General features: G+C 47.0%; 1 protein-coding gene across 1 annotated transcript in view; it reads right to left on the bottom strand.

Moving 5' to 3' along the window:
* CACNA1E (calcium voltage-gated channel subunit alpha1 E) overlaps positions 1–18284 on the bottom strand; it is a 259356-nt gene that overhangs the window by 180603 nt on the left and 60469 nt on the right.

The raw sequence follows: 18284 nt of genomic DNA, 5'->3' as shown, positions 1-18284 counted from the left end.
ACACTTAAGTATTAATGGAAAACTCAGCAAAAGGCCCAGAGTCAAGAGAACTGGGTATTAAGTCCTGAACTGGGCAACTTTAGGCAAGTCACTCAACCTCGATGAGGCTCACTAGCCTCATCTACAGGACAGGGGAGTATCAAGGCCTAGGTATAAAAATAAAATAACAGGGTATTGAATATCAAGAGAGACCTGTACACTATAATATGCAAAACAGACATTGCATCCAACACAAACATTAATGAAATTGGTTTTGCAACTCTAATTTTAGCCTTCTCTCTGTGGGATAGTCCCTGACCTCCCTCAGAACCACTCTAGGACAATTTCAGCTATCTGGAACCGTTGGGGGATGAGTCATTTAGAAAAGTGAATTATCTACATAGTCAAAGGGTGCCAAGAATACTTCATTCCACGTAATTATTTTTGGTAGAACCCTCTGAAATATTTCAAGTATTGAAGAAGATACTTGAAGTGCCTTCAGTACTTGAAAGAGAATGTGAATGAAAGGCTTATGCTATATAGTATCTCTAAGAAGCAGATAGAGAGTCCACAGGAACAAAGCACAGAGATCCAGGACATCAGAACCCTGAACAATAACTTTGAAACAGGAAGAGCTGCCCAGCACCAAAGCAGTCTGCTTCCTAACATTAAAAGTACTCAACTATCTATTAGGAAGTTAAGAGGGTTCCCACTTGGGTTGAAGAATATTTTAAAGGACCAATGGAGATCTCTTTGAACTTTGAGATTCTGTAATTCTATACTAATCCAACCTCAAAATAAGAACCAGAAAGAAATCCTACTCTCATTAAGGATCTCGGGAGTAAGGCAAGGCTCCCAAGTCGTCTCCATGTCTCCCAAACTTCCACGCCCTCGTCTGAGAAGGAGGGACTCAGGGAGCGGAGTCTCTGACTGTTTTTGATTCTGTCTTCCAAGGCCAAAGAGGGGGGTTAAGTGGGGGAGTGATATAATTTCTAATAAGTAAGGAAATTCTGAAGAGATGAGAGATCAAAGAGAAACATGGAAAACAGGACAGAATTTTTTTTTTAAAGGAAAGAGGTAAAGAGAAACTTCAAAGATAGGTGGAGATAGGAAACTGGAGAGGCAGAAATGGGGTCATTGTTCAGCTGATTCTGCTAAAAGGGGAAGGAGCCTTGAACTTGGGGTCTCTGAGGTGCACATGGAGCCTCTCCTTCACTCTAGTTTACTCCGTCTTAGTTCGCTCCTGGGTAGAATCTGCCCAGGTCAGGATCCAGAGTTCTGTTTCCTGGGACACCCAGACACACAGGAAATGCTCTTTCACGGCATAAAAAGGGCTGTGGCACATGAAAATGTCCTCCCCAGCCCTTGAGTTGAACAAGATACATTTCAGAACACGGAGGTAGGGGCAGAAAGACAAAATTAAAAGGCAAAAAGGCACAAGTGTAGAGAGAGGGGGAAATGATAGAGGGAGAGGAGAAAGAAAGGAGAGGAAATTGAGCAGTGAAAGAAAACATGGAAATGGAAACAAGATAGAAAATAAAAAGAAATCAAAGCTGGTGGAGAAGCAAATGTCAGAGATAAGAAAGCTCACGCGGGAAAGAGAATAAGAGTAAATAAAGCTAACCTACAGAGAGAAGAGGAAATATGGTATCTGTCTGGAGGCCTCGGGTAGCCAGCCAGGAGATAAGTTCTTTTCATTAAGTGCAGCCCTCGGCTGAACTACCTGCTCCCCAAGTCCTCCGAGTCCCACTTCAGCCAGGGCCATGTAGCCTGTGGCCCGTCTCCCCTGGCCCTTACACTTGATTTTCTTCCAGTGCAGGAGGGCTGTCTGCTAGGCTGAGGCAGTCTGGCCACTCGCTGCTCCCTACCTCCCAGTGTTCAAATCATCCTTGAGGGTGAGAACTACGATTTGGTTCCCCTGTCCGTCTGTTAGAAGCGGGAGCCATGGGATTCTTAGGGGGAGAAGATAATTGAGGAAAAGGACCCTGACTCTTTGGGTCCATAAATTTCTGTGCCCACTGCCATCGTGGTCCTTACCGACTGAGAGAGAAATTCTTTGTTTCCACATCTGTCTTCCCCATGAGACTGGAAGCACCTCAAGCAAAGAGACTGTCTTCCTCATCTCGATGTCCCCCACACCCAGCCCAGAGTGTGGCAAGTACGAGGCTCAAGGGATGACTGAGCAATTGGACTGCACCGATCAAAGTACTAAAGGCACACAATACCACAGAAATCCCGGAACTTGCCAATGAGAGGAGCGGGGAGCACAGTTGGGATGCTATTCGAACATAGATCTGTTTGGTCATGCAGGAGTGTGCTGGAAATCTGTCCTTGTGCATTTTAGGGCCTAATGATCACGGCCCAACATAGTCCTAAGACCCCTGCCGCCAAGCAGATGCACAGGATGGGCTCCGCCCATAGTCAGTGGAGAGTTAGAGAGAGAAATTGTTTATAAACAGCAAGACCAGGGGAGAGCAGGAGGAAGACGCAAGATGTAAAGGCTCGTCATCTTCAGGCAAAACCCAAGTCCTGAAGTGCATACAGCACAGGACGCCTCCGGGCCTCAGAAGTAGCAGGCCCTAGGCATGCGCCAAGGGAATGTGAACGGCAGGAAACGGCCCTGGCCCCGTCTAGTGGAAGTAGGCAGACACAGAAATGAAATAATTATAATTCACCATGAAGAGTGTCATAACAGAGGAGTTTCCAAGGCCCTATGAGCACGGGAAATGCTGCAGTGACAGACACAGTACTATCTGCTAGCACTTTCAAATATTTTATCCCATGAAATCCTCAAAAATATCCTCATATTACAATTGCCTCCATTTCATAGAAGAGGAAACTGAAGCTCAGAAAAGGTGACATTGTTTATAAACAGCAAGGCCAGGAGTTAAAGTGAGTTCTCTCTTGATATCAAAGCCCATCTCTTTCGGGCTCTGCCATGATGCCTTGTGAGGTCTTCTCAGCACTGGACAGCTCCCCTGATTCCTCGTCCAGCGTGTTTCCCAAATAATACCAAGGGCACAGTGTTTGGCCCCCAAATAAGCCATGAACTTGGTTCCCTTCACTGCAAGGCCCCAAGCCAGGACCTCCCTTTCCCCCTCCAGACGTGCCACGAATCACTCTCAAGACAGGAGGGTGGGGGGCTCCATGCACCTCGGGTGACGACTATGGCAATTATCTACACATACACCCAGGAAGAGACACGAGCCACACAAAGTCAGAGTGAGGCCACGGAGGATAACTCCAATTCTGAGTTAATAAAAGCCTAAGCTCTCTGCCATCCCAACAGGCACATGTGAGGCTGTGTTTTCCATTTCTTTTGTCACCACGAGCACAGAGCCTGGTGGAGAGCTCTGTACACAGGAGTGGGTGCTTAATTACTACTTTACCCCCCAAAGCAGAGGATAGATGGAGAACAAACATGAACCTCTAACCACCACCAGCACAGACGCAGTGTTCTGCACACGGTAAATGTTCAAAAGCGGCTTCCTGAAGGATGTGGTGGCTCAGCCCTACCTCCAAGGACTTTGCTTTTAGTCGTCAGCAGGTAGAAGAGAATGGCGGCTGCTGTGATCCTGAGGGTGCGGCATGACCATCACTATTGTGGCCTGGCAGGGCAGACGATGGCAGGGAGGCTCTGGGCAATTACAATCAAATGGTCTCCCCCCAAGACCGTCACCCAAAGAATTCTTCAACCCTGCGATCCTTTTGACCTTGGGTTCTGTCTTAGCCACCTTGTCAATCCAGGTCTAACAGTCTTTTTGCCACAGGCATATTTCACTGTACAAGTCCATGGCCGAAAATACCCTGAAGCATTATACAAACATTACACTACAATTATCCATTGTTTATCTGAAATTCAAATGTAACTAGGCATCCTGTATGTTTATTTAAATCTGGCAACTCTATTTAAGGGATGAGCAGGAACGACCAGGTAAAGAGCTTCCCCCTCAGTTGTTACTCCCGCCCTAAACACATGGGCAAGTCTCTGAGCAGAGACACAACCACAGGTCTGCTAACGTTAGGTCCAGGATTCCCTCCTGAGCCCCACAACAACCCGTTTTGTCTCTGTCCATACAGACTGCAAGGGAGAAAGAACCTCATTAGCATTCAAAAGACAAGTTGCTGGCATCTGTGGAGAAGGGTTGATTAACACCAGCCAATTTCCAACACAGAGTTGAGTCATTTCCATGGGTCAACATAAGGGAGTTGCTGTGTCCACTTAAAAGTGCCCCATAGATGGTTGGTTCCTTCGTGTCTTCTATTTTACCTTCAGTGAGGCACCAAAGTCTATCATCTCCTTCCTTTAACACATGTCTTGGATTCACCTCTTACTCACCTGAGCCTCCCTCTTGCCTGAGATGCCCCTCCCTCGCCTTCTCTCCTGGCCTAAATAACATGACCCAGACTCCAGAAACCAGAGGGCAACCTACCTGTCCCTGGAAAAGGTCTACAATCAAAAGAGACTTGCACTGGGATTCTGAGAAAGTAGGCAAACACATGCTCTCACTGGCTGGTTTCAAATCCCAGTTCCATCAGTCACACTAGCTGTCTGGCTTATGCAGTGGCCTCTCTGAGCAATCGTGCTTTCATCTGTAAAATGGGAACAGTGCCTTCCAAAGAGGGTTGATGTAAGAAATGATTTTCAAATACTTTTGGGCCATAGCCAACAGTAGGAAGTATATTTTACATCACAGGCCAGGGTGTATTTACATATATAATTACATAATGCTTTATAAAATAACTAGAGGCCCGGTGCACAAAATTCATGCACGGGTAGGGTCCCTAGGCTTGGCCGGCAATCAGGGCTGGCTGGGGCCTTCCTTCGTTCTGCACCATGCCCTGGTGGTCAATGCACATCATAGCGGGTGGTCGAACTCCGGATAGGTCGAACTCCTGAGGGGACGATTTGCATATTAAGCCTTTTATTATATAGAATACTTTTTCTATGTGTGATAATGCTCATATTTTCTCTTAAATTCATCTTTTTCTATTTTTTTTAATGCTGCTTGCAACCAACTAAATGGTTTCCATGGCTCTCTAATGGGGCTCACCCACAGTTTGAGAAACCCAGACAGAGAGACCAGCCAATGTACTGCTCATGCTCTCTAGGGAGACTGTTCTAAAGAAGACAAAGTGGACCAACATGACCTGCTGCCTTAATAGCATCGTGCACCTCTTGGTGCTTTCTCAGACAATGAAACAGTTTGTCTTAAAAGATTTTGCACTTTTCCAAGAACCACAGACATATCCTAGGAGAGCCTGATCCAGCAAATGGTACCTGAGGTAGCACCAGCATCTTGCCCTCCTCCAGAATGGTCCTTCTTAAAGAGATCTCACACACCCCCACCAACTTCAAAACCATCATGAGACTCTGTGTGTGTGTGTGTGTGTGTGTGTGTGTGTGTGTGTGTGTGGTTGAGCTAATATATGGCCAAAGTAGAGCATGGATAGTCTTCTAAGCCCACAAACAATGCATAAAATATTTTTCTGACTATAACAAATTATGTTTGATTTGGTTTAAGTTATTATTTAATAGGGTTTTTCATTACCTATTTTTTCCTCTTTCTTTTTGTCCTTCCACCTATTTTTTTATTATTGATTTCAGAGAGGAAGGGAGAGGAAGAGAGAGATGGAAACATCAATGATGAGAGAGAATCATTGATTGGCCGCCTCCTGCATGCCCCCTACTGGGGATCGAGCCCACAACCCTGGCATGTGCCCTTGACTGGAACTGAACCTGGGACCCTTCAGTCCACAGGCTGATGCTCTATCCACTGAGCTAAACTAGTTAGGGCTATTTTTTTATTCTCATACCTCCAGCCTTCTCCCCTTTGGCAACCATTTATACACACACACACACACACACACACACATACACACACACACACTAGATGTGGCCAGGAAGCCCTAATATTTCTTAGGAGGATGGGAAGCAGGGTAGGTCAAGTTGTCCTTTTCCAATAAAGGAGATCTGTGGCCTTTCCAGGAGGGAATAAGTGGTTCTGTATTTAACAAACGTGAGGCAACCCTTTCTGGAATTTTAAGTGGGGTTCCTAATTAAGTTTCATGAGAATCTTCGTGCATATGCAGTGGTCTCAAAATATGCCTTTTGAGGAACAGAAAAATCATGGCCTAAAAATCCCCTTTCCTTTCTCACCGAAAAAAACTTCAGCCATCGGACCATGTCACACCAAGGAGAGGAGGTTGTATTGACATTTGAGACCAGATCTTTGTTGGGGGGGAGGGGGGAGCTGTCCTGCGCACTGTAGGATGTTTAGCAGCATCCTTGGTCTCCACCCACTAGATGCCAGTAGTAACCCCTCTTCCAATCTCCCCTCCCCCGGTTAGGACAATGAAAAATGTCTCTAGATATTGTCAAACATCCTCCGCGAGGCACCCCTGGCTAAGAACCACTGCTGTGGGAGAACCTCTCAAATAGCAATTCCTCCGTACATTAAATGCCAGGCACCTGTTTCATACCTAGTCCCTACCCACTCTCAGAGAAACACACACAGCCCCTCTCAGGAAGAAATGAGGAGGTTGCCGAATGACCCCCGGCCACAAGTCATGGTTTTGAGGGACTGTCAGCAATGATGAAAATGCCCTTCTGTCTTCTTCTTTAAACATCATCGGGGTTGCATGAAGCTTAACCCAAGCGCATCTGCGAAGGAAGCCTCATTCCAAAAGAAAAGTTTTCCCGGATGATGGGAGGTCAAGAACAAGGAAACATACAGAGGGTTTCAGTTGCTTAACCTCAGTATAATGGAAACATATATCGAGTTCCTACCAATGGTTCTGCGTTGCTTTCTTTTTTAATGAGAAAGTCTTGATTATTCCCTCACACACAGCAAAGAGAAATGCCAAGTGATGGGCAGACACTCTACCATTACCATTCAGGTCTAGAAGATGATGACGACAACGATGATGATAAAAATAAAACTACCTCATTGTTGTTTTGGTTTCCATAGTTCCGTTCCATACAGATACCATTACCCACTGTCTTACAAGTTTGAGAATTCAACCTCAGAAAGAGAAATTGGCTAGCCCAAGGTCATTGAGGTAGTAAATGGTTAAGCTGAAAACTCAAACCCAGAAATTTAGTTTCCAAATTTGGAGCACTTTCAGTAGCTACAAAAGGTAATGGCTAGAAATATATCCCAAAGGCACATGTATTTGACAAATGCCTTTCTACGAAGACCACAGAGCTGCCTCTCTGCAGAGCGTTATGGTGCCCTGTGATTGCAGCATCATTTGAGTGTTACCAAAACTGTGCTTCGGAGAGTCCGAAAAGATGGAGAATTGCTGGAGAGGGAAATCCCACGTTATAAGAACTCACCCACATAAATACATGTTCTTTGAGTTGTTTTGTTAGTAGTGGTGTGGGATTATCTGTTAATCTACCACCCACACACTTTCTCTCCCCAGGTCTCCCTCAGGACCAATAATAAGCATTTGTGAGATGGCAAGTCAGGGGTGGAGACCAGCTGAGGCAAGAACCCTGCTCACTATCCATTCACCCAGGCCCCTAATACTGGCCTCTTGGAAGAATGCACTGGTGAACTCCGGTATCAAACCACAGAGACCCGCTGTAGAACCCAACATTGCCACACACAGCGGCCACCGATTGCACTTCCAGTTCCCCCTCTTCCTCTGATAACCACACTCTATCATCCCCTTGTCCTTTTCATAAACTGCAATTGTCTTAAGTGCCATTGCTGGCCCATTCACAGGGCAAAGGCAGGGGCAGGGGCAGGGAGCTCCTTCCCTAGATGTTTGCACAGAGTTTGGTTGATCTCTTCGGAAGCAGCTAAGGCCATGACACAAAAGGCATCAGGGGCTGTCATGGGTCATGTTCCTCTTACAGAATAAAGCTGGCTACAGTGAGAGAGGAGAAGAAAGCTGGCCCTGCGCAGGGAAGAGGAATGAAAGAAGGAAGGACTTCCGCTGGAGCCAGCACCCTGATCCTGCGGTTCCTGAAGCCTATTTCCTGACATTTCTGCAACGTGGTGGTTCTGGGAGACGCCCCTTCCTTGAAAAGCCTCTCTTTCCTAACGCTAGACCAGCTCAGTTTCGGTTCCTCGCAGTGACCCACTACTCACCCATCCTGTCCAGACAATACCATCTGGAGAAGAAACCGAAGTGAAAGTTGAGAGAACTGGCAAGGCCAGACAAGAGCTAAATAAAAGACATGAAAATCAAGGAAAAGCTCAGAACCATGGCCCTGGCATGGAGCCGATATACCATTAGAGAATGTGTGAGCTTTTTCCTTGATGTCACCTTAGCAAGTGGCTAAGACACTGAAACTCTGGGCTCTCTTGTCAGCTTCAGAAAGACTGAAAAATTATAAGCATCCCTGACCCTGGAGAGAGCCAGAGTCCTCTCCTCAAAACTCCAAACGCTGATGCCAGTGCCAGCAGGTTAACACAGGTGGAGGGTTACTCGGGGGGATCCTTCAAAGTAAGAAGTAAAGAAAACCCTAAGCAATAAAACTCTACCTTCTCACAGTATGGGGAGGGGCTTTAAAAAATATCTGGGAAATATCTGGCTGAAAGAATATGAGTTTATCAAACCTTCTTAAATCAATGACTTTCAAACAAATCATGGGTCATTCATTTTTTTTATTAGTTAAGGTATTACAAATGTGTCCTCATCCCCCCCATTAATGGGTCATTCATTTTAGAAAAAGTACATTCGCCCATCATTCCACTTCCCTGCCTACAATGTTCGAGAGATTGATCTGTGTGGCGAACCTATGCCATCTGTCTGCTAAGATGTCAAGTATTTTTAAAAATACCCAGATTATTTCCCATACAAACCTCCAGTTTCAGTGTATGACAAAGAAGCGGCCATAAACTTGCTCTAAAATGCCCACTGTCTACAGAGCAGCCAAATGGACCAGAGCCATTGGTCAGAGAAAACAAAATGCTTTTTAACATTTTAGAGTCATGAAACCAAAATTCATTCTCATGCATCTGAGTCATTTCGCATCCCATGCCACTTATTTGGAGTACAATGAAATACACACCATTTTAATAATTAAAAAGAATGGTGTCTATGTACTGGAACTCTTTAACTATTACCCAAATCTATTTGACAAAGATAGGTAAACACGAGCAAAGTAGATGGTTTTCTTTGTTTTGTTTTAATATATTTTCATTGATTTCAGAGTGAGAGGGAGAGAGAGATAGAAACATGGATGATGAAAGAAAATCATTGATCGGCTGCCTCCTGCATGCCCCACACAGGGGCATTGGCCTGGCATGTGCCCTGACGAGGAATCAAACCGTGACCTCCTGATTCCTAGGTCAGTGGTCGGCAAATTCATTAGTCAACAGAGCCAAACATCCACAGTACAACGATTGAAATTTCTTTTGAAAGCCAAATTTTTTAAACTTAAACTATATAGGTAGGTACATTGTTATTAACTTAATTAGGGTACTCCTAAGCTGGCCTTTGCTAAAAACGTCCTCAATCTGATTGAGGTACGTTCGCTGAGGTTGACCCCTTCCAACTCTCCCATCCACACTCATCTTGTATACTTGTTTCATCTATCTCCTTTCGTTCATCCTCTCTAAATGTCCACCCCCCACTTCTTCTAACGCCACTTCTTCAAAATAGACTCGCCCAGGCCGAAAACCGACTTCTGCGCATGGGCCATGAAGTTTCAATCGCACTGTACGTGCGCGCCCGCACATGGTATTTTGTGGAAGAGCCACATTCAAGGGGCCAAAGAGCCGCATGTGGCTCGCCAGGCGCGGTTTGCCGACCACTATCCTAGGTCAACGCTCAACCACTGAGCCATACCGGCTGGGCCAAGGCAGGTGGTTTTAATTCTACTCTCATTGTGAATAAGTAAGATGCTGAGCTGCTGGAGGAACCCAGAGGTTGCTCTCCCAGCAGAGGAGCTGAGTGGCATGGCCATTTTCTCCCAAAGGAATTTAAAAGAGCACCTTTTCTATTTATAAGGAACAATGGAGCACGTTTATTAATAAAGGAGTCCAGACGAAGGGACCACTGTCCTTGTGGAAGGACTGGCGCCCAGGGTCCGGTTTAACTTGACGGCAGCGATCTTTCTTTTCAGCTCTGAAGTTATTTTTACCTTGCCAGCTATGCAAATGAGCTCATGGCCTCTGAGCATGAAAGAAACCAGGCTGAGACCAGGTTAATATTTCATGAAAATATTGTAAACCACTGTTCCTGGCACTGAGCTTCGCATCCTCTGTAACTGACCCTGTCTAGGTACAGCCACGGCTAATGTCGGTGCCAATCTGGCATCAAAAAGAACAAGGTTATCGACAATTCACGAAAGAAGAAACACAGGCTGTTTAATGATTGTATGGAAAGGGTCAATGGCAAGAAATTCAAATGTAAAGGACATAATCGCCTTTTCTGCTTATGGAATTGCTACCACTAGAAAGGCAGTAAATTGGTATAACCATTTTGGAAAAGCTATTGGACAATGTGTACATAGGACAATGCAGATGTTTACTCTCTTGGATGCAGGCGTTTTCAGGCTTATTTTAAGAACACACTCACTGTGTCCTCACATGGCAGAAGGGACAAGGGAGCTCTCTGGCCCCTTCTTTAAAGGGCACTAATACCATTAGCTAATCACGTTCCAAAGGTCCCACCTCCAACTACCGTCACACATTGGGGATTAGGTTTCAACATATCAATTTGGGGGGCACAAGCATCCAGTCTATGGCAAGGCACGAGTAAGGGCTCAATAAATGTATGTTGCAGGAAAGAGTAGATCAACTTCAAGTTGGAAATGATCTTGGAAAATATCAAGCCCCAACTCCCAGCCCCGATTTAATGTTTTGGGGCTCACAGCATCCCACCCTATTTAACCCTTGCAGGAATGGGCAGCGCTCAGCCTCCCGAGGCATCCCCTCCCCAAGCCTGGCGTTATACAAAGAGTGTAGGGTCCTGGACAAGATTCAGACTGGTTCTACTTTTAAACTCAATCCTGGTTTTTGAAACAGGCACTGCCTTTAAAGAGACAGAAAGGAGTGGTTCCAGATAAAATTATCCAGAATAACTAGAGATTGGCTTAAAGAAACATTACAGGGAAAATGAGAGAAGAAACCAGGAGGTAAGCCTGGAAGATTAGAATAATTCCAGGAGTCTATGATGCTTATCTTTGAACATGGGAGGGACGGTCTTGCAGCTACACTAAGAGGCGCTTCCTTTGTATAACTCCAGCAGCCCAAATGCTGGTCTCCATTCTAGTGACTAGGAATCTGAGCCCCTCAAACCTGGAGGTGTCCCTCCATATGACCACAGTGCCTGCTCATTCACCCCCCCCCGCCCCCCCCCCCCACACACACACCCCTGCTCGACTTCTTCCCATCAGCCCCAAACGTAGCCAGGCCATCCACCCTCCCAACCAATGCAGTATTGGAGGTGGATCTGCAGTTCAGGGTGACCCTCCTGGGGGAGAAGGTCCTGGTACTACCATTATGAAAAGCAGCGCACTCAAAAGAGCAGGGTCCACAGGGTTTCTCTGAGGGCAGCTGTCCAGGGGGATGAGCCGGCTGCTCCCCCTCCTGCCTCCGCAGTTAAGGTCTGTTGTCCTGCTGTGACCTTGCAGGGAGCCCGACTTTCTGCTTCTTCGGGATATCCTTGCTTTCGAGGTGGCTATTATGGGGGCATGAGGAGTCAGGGGGATCTCTCAGGGGTATCGTGGAATAAAAATGTATGGGAATTCACTGTCCAGCAAACCCTGCATGAAGGTGTACCGTACTCCTTCCCCCAGAGGGATAAGAGGTGTCCATACCACACTGCAGGGCATCCGGTGAGAAGACGCCCTGGACCACTCCAGTCCATAACCATATTCGAGGCAGAAACCCATCCTGCATCCTTACACCTGCAGCGCCCTTCACTGGTGACAGTTCACAACCAAAATCATTCGCTAGTCTAGGCGCACGTTTCCACCAGTCTCAGAACATTCCCGGTCTTGCTGACAGATGTAAAGAGTAAAGATTAGTGGAGCTTCCGATGAACTCTTTCTGGGAGTCCTCCTCACAACGCTTAAGGGCTGCATATTATCCAGATGGGGAGGGGCCACAGTTCCCTTGCAAAAGAACCCCCCCCCCATTCATTCCTTCATTCCTGCATGTATATCCGCTTACACTTCACATGCACCGGGTGCCAGACAATGTGAGGAACTAGGTAGGATGCAATGGTAACAAGAAGGCCGTGGTCCAGCCCTCCCAGAACTTACAATCCAATGAACTATGACTTTGAAGGGGTGGAACAGGGCAGCTCCTGGCTCTGCCCATGTCGTGGCACCATGAATATCCTTGCCCATCCTTTTGTGCCTTAGTTTTCCCGATGAGGAAATAAGGCTGCTGGTGCTGCAGAAGTAAAAAGCTAGTTGCTCCCTCCCACAGAAGAAACCTCAGTGGGCACCAGACCATCCTGCTGACACACAGAGGGAGGGAGGAAGGAAAGAGAAGGGAATGAAAATCAATGCCTATGGCCCCTCCTTCCGGGATCGATGTGGCTTGCTTCTGGGAGGACTTCTGCTGAGGAGAGCAGGCAGAGAAGCTGTACTCTGGTCCGGAGAACTCTAACAAGAATACCCTCTCCCACCATGAGTTTGCAACTCCCATCCTTCCACCTTGAGCACACGCCAGTGGGGAAGGTGGCCGGTGGGTAGTCCTCTCTGGATCTGATAACCAACATTTAGCCATACTTCCGTGTGTCTTGTAAGAATATAAAATAACTTAAAAGGGGTAGGACATAGGACACATTCTGTGCAAAGTGAAACCCAGATATGAGATTGTATGAGAGACAATACCTAACCATGTTAAATAATAACAATGGCCCAAACAGGTCTGGAACTTTGAAGTCTGGGGGCATTTTACATAAACATTCTCCCACAAGAGCACCTCCATATCCCTAGACATATTCAGTGAAGGGATGACTGTCCCCATTTGAAAGGGGAGGAGGAGACCACAGCTCCAGAAGGTTGAGAGATCTGCTGTGAGTCCCATACAGCAGCAGAACTGGACTGGAAGCCAGTCTCCAGCTCCCAAGTTCAATGCTCATTTAGACTCAGCACTGAAAGGACATCCAAATGGGCAGCTTGTAAGAAATGGGAGATAAAATCAAAGACCTTAAAAACCTGAGCAAATATCTTGATTTCCAAAAAAAAAGAAAAAGAAAAAGGATGATTCTAGAATAATAACCAGTGAGCTCACTGATAATCCCAAAAGAACTCGGTAATACTTTGGTAAATAGTTTGTGAGCAATGAGAAAGCAAGATGATCAAATCACGCATGGGAAGAGCTTCGCTCAGTGCCTGGAACAGGTGAGGGCTCAGTAAACGTGAAGACTGTGACCATCACTATCAGCATTGTTTCGTATTTTTAGGAATCAGCGTGGATTGCTTGGAACAAACCCATCTGAGCTAGTTTTATTTCTTTTTTTTAAACAAAGTTATTAGAAGAACAGATCAGGAGAATGCTAAGGATGTGGGATCCCTGTATTTCAGCAAGCCCTTTGACAAAATCACTTATTCGATCAAAATGGTGCTGAGTACCACTGGGTGAGTTTCTGACATTCGAAAAACCTTGCCTAAATTACAGTGATCAGTGAATGAAAGATGTAGTTCAAATACTCACATAGCTATTTAGAGCCTGTGAAATCTTGGGCAATTTACTTAACCCCTCTGTGGTTCTACTACCCCATCAGAAAAATAATGACAATAATAGCAAACATCTCAGAAGACTAGTGAGTATTGATTAGATAGATAGGTAGACAGATAGATAGAATGTAATTATGTTACTAATTTCAACCTATAGGGTGGTCTCTAGACGTGTGTCATGGAATTCTATCATCATTTCTGTCCATTCTGTCCATTTCAACATATTTATCAACAGCTTAGATGACAACAGAAAAAGGAAAAAAACACCTAGAGGACAATGACAATTGTTCAAATGTAAAAGATCTGGGATTGGCCAGCACGAGCCTCCTGTCTGCCAGCAGTGCGATGAGGGGGCTAATCAACAAGCTCAGACTGTCCATAGACACGTGGTATCATCTGAAAGAATCTCCATGAGGCAGACCAGCTGGCACCCTATGTGCAGTACGAGTGCCATATTTCTCTACTGAGAAACTCGGGGAAAGGGGGCAGCACAGGAGGTCTTGATATGATGTCAGGCGAAAAGTATGAATGTTTTGTATGCTAGTCCGTGGCTGGCACTTGAAGACTTACACTGTTTTCCTGGCATTACTTGAGCTAGTGGATCACATTAAAAGGGGCCAGATTTTGTCCAGAAAGACAGACAGGGAAGGAGGAGGGGAAGATGGGAAGGTGAGGAAAAGGGGATGGAGGGAAATGGGAGGGAAGGGGAAGGGCCTAGGAGCTACCCAACAATGGAATGGTGTGCCTTGCCCAGTAGTGAGCTCTCCATTATAGTGCAAGTCCAAGCAGCTGCTTGGCAACCAGCTGTCAGGGATGTTGTTGAAGAAACTGATGAACGTAGAAACAAAGCCTGCCTTAAGTCCACTTTCAGTTCCCAGAGGTTATGGTCCCACCCTCTCTGCCCTGCACAGAGGTCTCCTCCAGACACTCCTTCCCCAACAAGGTCACTGTAAGGCTCCTAATCTCCTGAACACCGGTCCAAATGTGGCCTGTGAGATGCACATTCAACAATGGAGGACTCAGCTGGCTGAGCTGGCCAGGCTGTCTGAAGATTTCAACCCGGCAGCCAGTGACCTTCTGGAATCCTAAACAGTCCACGGCATCAGGAGCCTGGGCTCCAAGCATCCTGCATGGGGGACCTCAGCCACACCAGCCAAATGCTGCATCACCACCTCCCCCCACCCACCTACCATCACCATAGCAACCACTGGGCTGACTACCTCACAAGGCATTTCAATTCAGGCAGAGGGAGGCCCAGATTTTCCGGCAATTTCCCAAAGTAGTGAGCCCTAAGGGTGTGTGGGTAAGAAGGAGCGGTTCTCCCACCCTTCCCAACAGGCCTCCCTGAGGCCACTGAGACAAAGCCTGTCTTCCATAACTTGACCTTAACATCATCTCACTCTAACCAAAAAAGAAAAAAAACAAAAAACAAAACAGGAGAAGGAAAGAGAACCACTGGGAAATTTCATTATTTTTAGAAGCACAATCACTTAGCAACCTAAATGTCCCATTCCTCCCCACCCCTCCAAAAGCCCCGGGAAATAAATACAGTATCGAGGACTTCAGGGTTTGGCTCTGAAACAGTGTGAGGATGTAATAATAATAATACTTGCTATTTACGTAGAAACAAAGCCTGCCTTCCAAGGAGCTCAGATTGTCTGGCTAAGATTAAGGCACGGATCCCTCCCACCGGGTCCCTCTGCCTCTTGGTGCAAACTGCCCCCAGGCTGATGGTTCTCTGCTCTTGACGGAAGCCTAAAACCGGACGAACTTTAGGTAGGGAATCTAAGACAGAAGCAAAAACACTTGCATGCAGAGGGGCAGGAACCTGTACATCACCGCCTGCTGCACGAAAAAGGCACTGATTTCTGGCGAGAGAGCAGAAAAGGTCAATTCCTCAAGCAAATGCCACCATCTGACCCCGTGAACCATTTCCCTCTGGAAACTCTTACTTCATTTCCCTGCTAATGGTCTCCACTCATCTGCCTTCCCATCTGCCTGTTGCCTTGCAGCCTGGCTCCCAGGTCGCCCGTGTCTTCCCTACCTGTGTAGTGAAGGGGCCCTGAATCTCTGCTGGGCCTCTTCTCTCTGCCCCTCTCCTGGGGCAGCGTGACCAGGTCTGACCCAGATCTACGATTTCAACCACCGACCACACCACAGATGTCCACACCGACCCCTGTGCTGGGCTCCACACCCACTGGTCCAACAACCATATCCCACCCAATGAAGACAGGACCCTCCTCGCGCCCCTCTCCAGACTGCTCCCCATCCGGTGCGTTCTCTCCCAGTTTGGTGGATCACCAAACTGAGATTCAGCTTTGATTCTTCCTTCCGCTTCATCCCTCGATTTAAAGATCCCTAAACTGTATCTGTCTCCTCCTCTCTGGTCCCACTGACATAAGCCACATTCACACCTCCATCTTTTCCTAGACAGTAAGACATGTAAAGGGTAGGCCCTAACTGGTCCTTGAGCTCCAGTCTCCTCGATTCGTCTCTAATCATCACCCCACCCACACATGCACCACAATAGGAATCTAAGCCTCTGAGAGTCGGGAGGTCTCTTTATCCAGGGAGTCTACCACTCTCTTGCTTTTTTTTTAAAAAAAAAATCATTTTTATTGATTTCTTTATATATATATTTTATTGACTTTTTTACAGAGAGGAAGGGAGAGAGATAGAGAGTCAGAAACATCGATAAGAGAGAAACATCGATCAGCTGCCTCCTGCACATCCCCCACCGGGGATGTGCCCGAAACCCAGGTACATGCCCTTGACCGGAATCGAACCTGGGACCTTTCAGTCCGCAGGCCGACGCTCTATCCACTGAGCCAAACCGGTTTCGGCGATTTTTTTTTTTTTTTGAGAGAGAGAGAGGGGAAGGGAAAGGGAGAGAGATAGAAAAGTCAATGAGAGAGAACATCGATTGGCCGCCTCCCCGAAACCCAGGCATGTGCCCCGACTGGGAATCGAACCAGCGACCTCTTGGTGCATGGGTTGATACTCAACCACTGAGCCACACTGGTTGGGCAAACACTCTCTTGCTTTAAACCCTCTATTGCTTTGTAATAAAATCCAAATATGTTTCTATGGTGCACAAGACTCTGATGTTCCCACTGGCCTGTTCAGCTACCTCTGGAACCACTGGAACCACCCTCTTATAGGCTCCCTACACCCAGCCCTGCACGCAACATACATGCCATTCTCCGAATGCAGTGCCTCTGCTCTGGCCTCTGTGCTTTGCCTGTGTTCCTTCTCTGTGGCTTTCATTTCCCACCCAGGACACAGTCAGGAAAGCCCTCTGAACAAGTCTCTGTTCAAGCAGCAGGGAAAGTGGCCTCTTCCCGGACTCCTCCTCAGAATCCAGATGCCTCCTCCCTCACGCTCCCTGAGGACCTTGTACTGTCCTCCTTATAGTCTTTTCGCTCTGGTTGCAATGGCTGGATTCTTGTCTCATTTCAGACCCTGCATCCTACAGGAAGAGGCTGTGTCTTCCATCTTTGTGTCCCCTGAACTTTTCACAGGGGACTTTTTGCTATCTATATATATAAAAGCCTAAGCAACCAAACAACCAAACAACGGGTCGACTGGTCGCTATGACATGCACTGACCACCAGCAGTCAGATGCTCAGATGCTCAACTCAGGAGCTGGCCTGGTGGTCAGTGTGCTCCCACAGTGGGAGCACCGCTCAGCTGACCAATGGGTGCCAGATGCCAGGCTCACGGCTGACAAGCACAGCTGCTGTGGCATGAGCCTCTCCTGCCTCCGCGGCAACACTAACAAGCAGCAGCAGCAGGGCCGGGATCCCTGCGCCGAAACCACAGTCCGAGGGGTCCTGGATTGCAAGAGGGCGCAGGCCAGGCTGAGGGACCCCACGGGCCTCTAGTTTATTAATAAGCACTTAAAAACTCCTGTTAACAGAGCTCTGCACTGTTGTGCCACCTCCCCTGAGGGCATTCCAGATGGGCAGGATCCTCAGACAGCCTGGCACCTCAATGAGCTGAGCACATCACTTACGTGGGGCCTGAAGTCAAGAGAGCATGTGTACTATTACTGCCTTTCCACTGGTCTCCATCCTTCTACTATTGCGAATAACTGCAGTTAAACCATGAAAACACCTGTCCTTCCATCTGCATTGCTGGGAAGTCATAGCTCTGCCACCTGGCTCTTGAGTTACTCAATTATGAAGTCCTCATTCAGGACTTGACAACCTATCATTAATCGTTTATTCAGAGATTTTGTGAACTAAGCATGGCTACTCTCTCCCTTCCCCCACCAGAAAACACATGTCCAGTCCCACAAGGCTCCAGCTACTATGATGGGAACCCAAGGGTCGTTCCCCCTTTTCCTTCCTCCCCCTTTGGAGAGTTCACTCCCAGAAATTTCCAGAAAGTTCTAAAACTGAGGCAATACCATTTTAAGGAAAAGAGATACGTGATTCTGGAAGCAGCCTGGAGGTAAGCTGCTGTATCTATATTTCCCCACCCTGACCTGACTCCTGACCCCTGACCCCTGATGACCTGTGGCATGATCCTGGCCGTCTCTTATTCTTACTTGTCAGTCCAGAGAGGAGAAGCTTCCTGAAGCAGAAGCAAATACCCAGACTCCCCTCCCTCAGCCCTTCTTCACCCTTTCTCTCTGGCCCTTCGC

This window comes from Myotis lucifugus, unplaced genomic scaffold (assembly GCF_000147115.1).
Source record: "Myotis lucifugus unplaced genomic scaffold, Myoluc2.0 scaffold_54, whole genome shotgun sequence".
NCBI lineage: Eukaryota > Metazoa > Chordata > Mammalia > Chiroptera > Vespertilionidae > Myotis > Myotis lucifugus.
Note: the sequence above shows the minus strand (reverse complement) of the source record. Positions and strands in the feature narration are given on the sequence as shown.